General features: G+C 37.2%; 1 pseudogene; it reads left to right on the forward strand.

Annotated features, from left to right (window-relative positions):
* Positions 1-1,270: 1,270 nt before the first annotated feature.
* On the forward strand, positions 1,271-1,628 carry LOC114045646 (annotated as a pseudogene).
* Positions 1,629-6,426: the final 4,798 nt, after the last annotated feature.

The raw sequence follows: 6,426 nt of genomic DNA on the forward strand, positions 1-6,426 counted from the left end.
TGTGTTCCTTTTAAGTTTCGGACTAATGTGATTCATTGATTCCATATTGTTTTAGGAAAAAAGACATTTATGATAGAACCTGATATTTTTGTTACTATAAGCTCCTCACTAGAGGCAAGTTGTAGATTACTAAGAGAATCAGTGTTTACAAATTAATTTATTAACCATAATAGGTAGCTTATGAGGAAGGACCTGACAAAATTATCTTTATCTTTATCTCTGTCTGTCTGAAGGAAAGAATACTTCCTTCTTATTGGAAAATGACAATTATGAGGATCGAGGATACAGTGGCTGGTATAGAGTAAATGCTTAATAAATGTTTATTGACTGACTTACTGCTGGTCTGGCATTTCACTTAGATTATTGCAAATGGTCTCTTTAGGTTCTGGGATAAGATGAAAAAGAGTCAGAGGGAAGAGAAAGGTTGTTCTTTTAATTAACCCCAGCATGTAAGAGAGGAAAATGCACCATCAGTGACTGTGATGGAGGGAAGCTGTGTCAGCAGAGCCATCATACAAGGGGACCTGTCACCAAGGATTTATAGTGAGTTAGAAAGAAGTGTTCAGTTCAGACCTGTTTTAGTTCAGAGAGTTTTAGATCAGTCGGTGACTGACAACAATTTCCCTTCAACTGATCAGGCATTTATTAAGTGCTTGCTATGAGCACATAATTATACTAGTGTTAGGGGAGGGGAGAAGGGGTACAAACAAGATAAAACTCTTTCTCTGTCTTTATTGATCTTCCCTCTAATAGAGTAGAAGACAAATAATCTTGGTAAACAACAATACGTAGATGCAAACGAAGGTCTGAATGGTTTACCCTGTGAGGTTTATGGTGGGAAGGATCATTACCAACTTGTAGGGGGGAAATGGGAGGGATTCATGAGTTGAGATTTTTAAGATGGGGTGTCATTGAATAGGCTAATAGGGAGAGAGAAGTCATTCTAGGCATAGGGAACATCACAGGCAAAAAGCATTAGAAACTGCTAGGTATTCCTGGGAGAAAGAGTAACTCATTTGCCTACAATGTGGAGGGTATAGAGAGAAGTAATGTGAGAGAAGACTGGAGGTAGGCTGCTACAACACTGTGAAGGGCTCCTCAAATTAATTGAACATTACTTTGTGTGGAGAAGGGACACAATGAAAATTTTTGACCAAAGGTGCTATCACCAGAATAAGGAATAATTGTTTGGTACTGGTATGAAGACAAGAAGTGTTGGTGAAAGAGAAACTGGAGGTGAAAAAAACGTATCAATATAATTCGAACCAAGATGACTGCTCTCGTAAACCTGGAGTTAAAGAAGGCTTTCACAAAACTACAAGCCAAAGCTATTGATACTCAGCAGAAGGTGAAACTTACAGAAATGCAGGTCAAACAGCTAAATAGAACAAAAACACATGTACATCTTACAGATACAGAAATTGTGACTTTGTTAGATGAGACTCACATGTATGAAGGTGTAGGGAGAATGTTTATTCTTCAATCCAAGGAAGTAATTCACAACCAACTATTAGAGAAACAAGATAGTAGAAGAAAAAATTATACAGAGAAAATCATACCTCAAGCACAGTTTGAAGGATGCAGAGGACAGCATTCAGGAAATGCTGATGGCTAGAAGGGCACAGTAAAAAGTATCATGAGAAAATCTTTATTTGACCCCCTTCCTCTGCTCTTGTTTGGTGGGACAGAGCAGCAAACTCTGGTGTGCTTTAACCTGGAGGACATTTTGGAAACTCTTGCTTTTATTTGGACCATTGTTAGGCTGCTGCCTGTACTGTGGGGTCTCCTGCACCTCTGGCTGAGCCAACTGCATATCTTTGGCCTGGGGCTTATTGTGACCTGCTGAGGGGGAGAGAAGGAGGAGAAGAGCCTTGGGCAAAGGAGGTACCCCCTGCCCAATGACTCTAATGTTACCATTTTTGTTAAACAAATCAAAGGTATCCCTCCCCTTAAAAAACAAAACAAAACAAAACAAAACTATCCATGCGGTAGAAAAAATGCTGACTGTAAAGCCAGAGACCATAGTTATAAAAAAAACAAAAACATGTGGTAGAACCACTGGGTGGGGGGAAGATGGTTAGAGCTCCTTCTACCTAAGACTGGGCCATCATGAAATCCATCGTTTGCTACTTCCCTTTCCTGTGCATACACAACTGGCTTAGACTCATTTAATTCCACTTTTATTTTTTTAAATGGCCAGCTTTTCAGTAATGATTAGCAGTAGTTAGAGGACTATGAAGAGGGTGGTGTTTCTACTCTTTTAATTCCTCTTTTGTTGGACCCTGTGGGACAACCCCTGTAGAACCTCAGATGCTCCCAACCTCTCCAACTGATGAGACTCATCCCACACAATCCACAATTTCTACACTGCTGGATAATGGAGACCAATTTTGGGCTATCCTGTTAAGGCAAGTACCCCATCATTCTTTCCTTTGCTACCACAGTCCCTCCTCCTAGCCAGCCATGTGTGCATCATAAATTTCAGCTGATTCTACCAACTATCCCAGATCTCTTAGGCCCAGTGAAGACAGTTCCAAAGATTCAAGTTCTGGGTTTGGAGAGATTGAATACATGAGGCAAATAAGAAAAAATAATTTTAAAAATTCTTTACTAAATAAAGATTGTACAATTTCATTAATTAATTTTTCCCCCTTTTTTCTCTTATGCCAAAGAAGCCAAACTCGGTCAAAATACAAGTGTATTTCTAAATGTTATTTTCTTAGTACTTCACCACCTTTGTGTCACATTGGCTCTTTCATATTTTATTATTCATCACATAGTCCTATTAACACAATCTTTTTCTGAATGAAAATCTTAACATATTAAGTAAATATATATAAACAAATATTCAACCAGATATGCAGGTACCTATGGTTACATCCATGTCAGTAAATATAGTAGTTCTCACCAGAATAAGCAGTTCCTCAAACTCAAAGAACTGTTTTCCATTCTTGATACACGCTCATACGAGTTTTCAAAAAAGCAAGCCTTAACACATTCAATATACACTTGATGCTGGACTCCATGACTGAAGGCTATGAAGGTACTTTAAAATATTAACATCATGCAGCATAAGCAGCCCTCAGGGCTCAATGACTTGGACAGAACAAATAATAACTAATCCATCAAGGGTTGGAAGATTTCCTTTGATGTTGGAGCTTCACTTAATGAACTCCTCAGTCACTCTAGTTGTTTCTACTTACATGTCTCCCCTTCCTCCCTTGGGAGGAATTGACTGCATTAGCTGTAATTATTGAGAGAAAGGTTTGTTTGGGGGCTTGAGAGGAGAGGAGAAATGTTTTTTAACATCTCCTTTGAGGAATGAAGATTAACAAGCCTGAAACAGTGTATGCTCATGTGGCAAATGATTCTAAGCTAGTTTTAGTAAAACATTAAATGGTACACTATGGGGTCAGAGCTGGTATGGCAAGGAGTATGGGAAGTCAGAATGGGGGAGATAACCTGAGAGAAAAGGGATGGATAAAGGAAATGGAAGTCATAGTAAAGGATGAGTAGATTTATTAGTGAAAGCTTGGGAAAGGAGGAGGGACAGGAGACAATGGTTGAAGAGTATACTTTCAAACTTGGAGTTTGATGAATTACAGGGTCAGGCTGTTAGAATGGTCTTTGGCACAAAAAGGAGTAAGGTCCTTGAGGAGGATGCCAAGAATGGGCTGGAGAGAAAGACCTTGAACTAAGTATAAATGTTCACTGAATGATCTAGAGTGTACGTGAGTGTGGGTGCCAATAAATGATAACAGGGTTTGAGAGAGAGAGAGAGTGGTATAAATGAATTACATCAATTTCAGAAGAGGAAAGGAGATAGAGGGTTAGAAGGAGCAGAAGAGAGCAAAGAGTATGCCCAGTATTTCAGGCTCTGTGAATCATGGTGAGTAGGAAGAGGGGACACCAATGGAGAGAGTTTGAATGAATGTCTTTGGGTGAAAAGCCAGGTTTCATTTAAAGTGAAGAAGTAGAAACAGTGATGGTTGAATAGTTTGATACTAGATCATAAGTTGTAAGGAACATAGTGTAATGGGTTAGAAGCTGGGGGAAAAGAGGAGTCCTGGGGTCAGACCCCACTGTGAGATTTTCAGTATGATCATTTATACCCCAGAAATCCCTACAAATTAGAGCTTGTTGTATGGTTTTGTTGATGTTTAGACTTAAGACCATGTTGATAATGCAGATTAAATTTAAAAGTATGTTCCTCCCTCCTTCCCCCCTGCCACCAACCCAGAGAGCCCAGTTGTTAAGTATTTACTGGCACACTCATGTATTGCTCTATAAAAACTGCTTGAGATCACAGTAGGAATGCAGTAGAAGACTTGGGGAATGAAGACATCACCAGCCTGGAGGCCTATGACCGTAGGCTAATAATAATAATGATAACTGGCATCTATGTAATATCTTAAGGTTTGCAAAATGATTCACATCCATACTTCAGTTAAGTCTTACTATACCCCTGGTTAGGAGGTGAGTGAGTTAGGTGTGTGTGCACTTGGAGAGGAATAAAGCTGATTCAAACAAGGATGCCGGTCCATGAGAAGGTAGAATGGGCATGCAGCTTGCAGCTAAGGCAGTGACTAGATAAGAAAGACTGCATGGATGTTTTAATTTCTGTTTTTATATCCCCAGCATCTAACACAGTGCTTGTCACATGGCAGGCACTTACTAAATGCTAGTTGGTACATAGATTGTCTGAGACTGGGAATAGTAAAATTAAAAGTAGATTGGTGTGGCATACTGCATCTGCAGAATTTAAATGTTATTTGTGGAGTTAATATGAGTTTGATATGGAATTCAAAATTCTGATGTTTTGGAATGTACCTGTATTGAACTGTCCTTCCAGCTGCTCCTGCCCCTTGATAATCAATCAATCAATCAATCAATAATTAAGTGCCTACCATATGTTAGACAGTGTGCTAGCCTTATAGAAGTACAAAAAATGAAACAAGTCCTATTCACAGAGATTACATTCTAATGGGGAAGATAGTGCTATGACAATGAGAATCAAGAGGAAAGGGGTGGATAGTAAGATATTTTAGAAGCAATTTTCATTTAGTAAAAAGAGTAAATTATTTTTAAAAAAAGTGAGCTAATCTTTATCTGTTATAGACCAATTGCTGGACCAATTTTTGTGAAGTTTGCTCAAGATATGCCTAAGATACCATGTCTCCCCTGGTGACAATGTATCCGAATTACAGGCAAAGTACCTACAAAGAAATAGTTTCTTATGCATTGAAAGCTAAACTGAAATCTATCAAGACACATCAATATCACACCACTGAATAATTATAAATGAGGACTGAAGAGATTAATTATATAACAAGATAACTTAGGACCTGCCTTCTGAAAGACATATAAAGATATTATCAGATTAGGTAGGAAATCATTGATTCTTATTATTCTTTTTAAACTGGTGATATCAAGTCTTTTATTTTTATTTATTTATTTATTTTTTGGCTAGGCAATGGGGTTAAGTGACTTGCCCAGGGTCACACAGCTTGATTCTTATTATTTTAATGGGAAGAATCAGTGTAAAAGCTGTTACCAGGCTCTCTTAAAAACACAGCTGATCCACCTGTTTTTTAATTTCTCAAAGTAGAGAGATGTCACTTTTAGAATTTTATCACACTATGAATTTTGTTCAAAAGATAACAGCTGCTGTTTCTTTGAAAAATCCATAAATCACTGTCACTCAGCATTAAATAATAGTGTGGGAACATAATTTGAAATAAGTTTTATGCTTGGAGTATAACAAGTATGTAGTTAGGAATATGATTGACATGACCTTTTTTTTGCTACATATTTACATAAATTTATCTATGAATAAGCAGTCTTGTTTCTGACACAACGAGAATTACATAAAGATACCAACTAAAGAATTAGGGAGTGAAAAAAATCAATTTTCCTTATTCTTTGTCAAATCTGATTGTCATAAACATTTTATAAGGTTATGACCAGTAATTAATATCTGTCTTCAACCTGACCATTTATTTCCCAGTTATTTCTACTTTCAAATAGAAGTCAGGTGACAGAGAAGGAAAAACTAGTTTCAGGGGTTATTTTTGACATTCACAATGAAATGACTTAATAGAAGTTCTTAATTGGTTGATATTAAAAGGAAAAACAAAGTTTGTGTAGCTTCAGAAGAGCAATTACAGTAAATATTTCTCTTAATCCATAGCAGCCAAACTCAGTCAAAATACTATTGTGTTTCTAAACATTATTTTCTCAGTACTTTAGCATCTTCATGTCATATTGGTTCTTTCACATTTCATTATCCCTTATGAATTGCTCATAAAATTTGATCTATTTCTGAATGAAAATCTCCTTTTCAGAATCAGAACTGATGCTATTCTGGAACTAATAATTTCTTGAGTCTTGTTATCCTCCAAAGGTTATATTCAATTTTTAGCAAAT

The sequence above is a fragment of the Vombatus ursinus genome, unplaced genomic scaffold (assembly GCF_900497805.2).
Source record: "Vombatus ursinus unplaced genomic scaffold, bare-nosed wombat genome assembly UNPS02014779.1, whole genome shotgun sequence".
In the NCBI taxonomy this organism is placed as follows: domain Eukaryota; kingdom Metazoa; phylum Chordata; class Mammalia; order Diprotodontia; family Vombatidae; genus Vombatus; species Vombatus ursinus.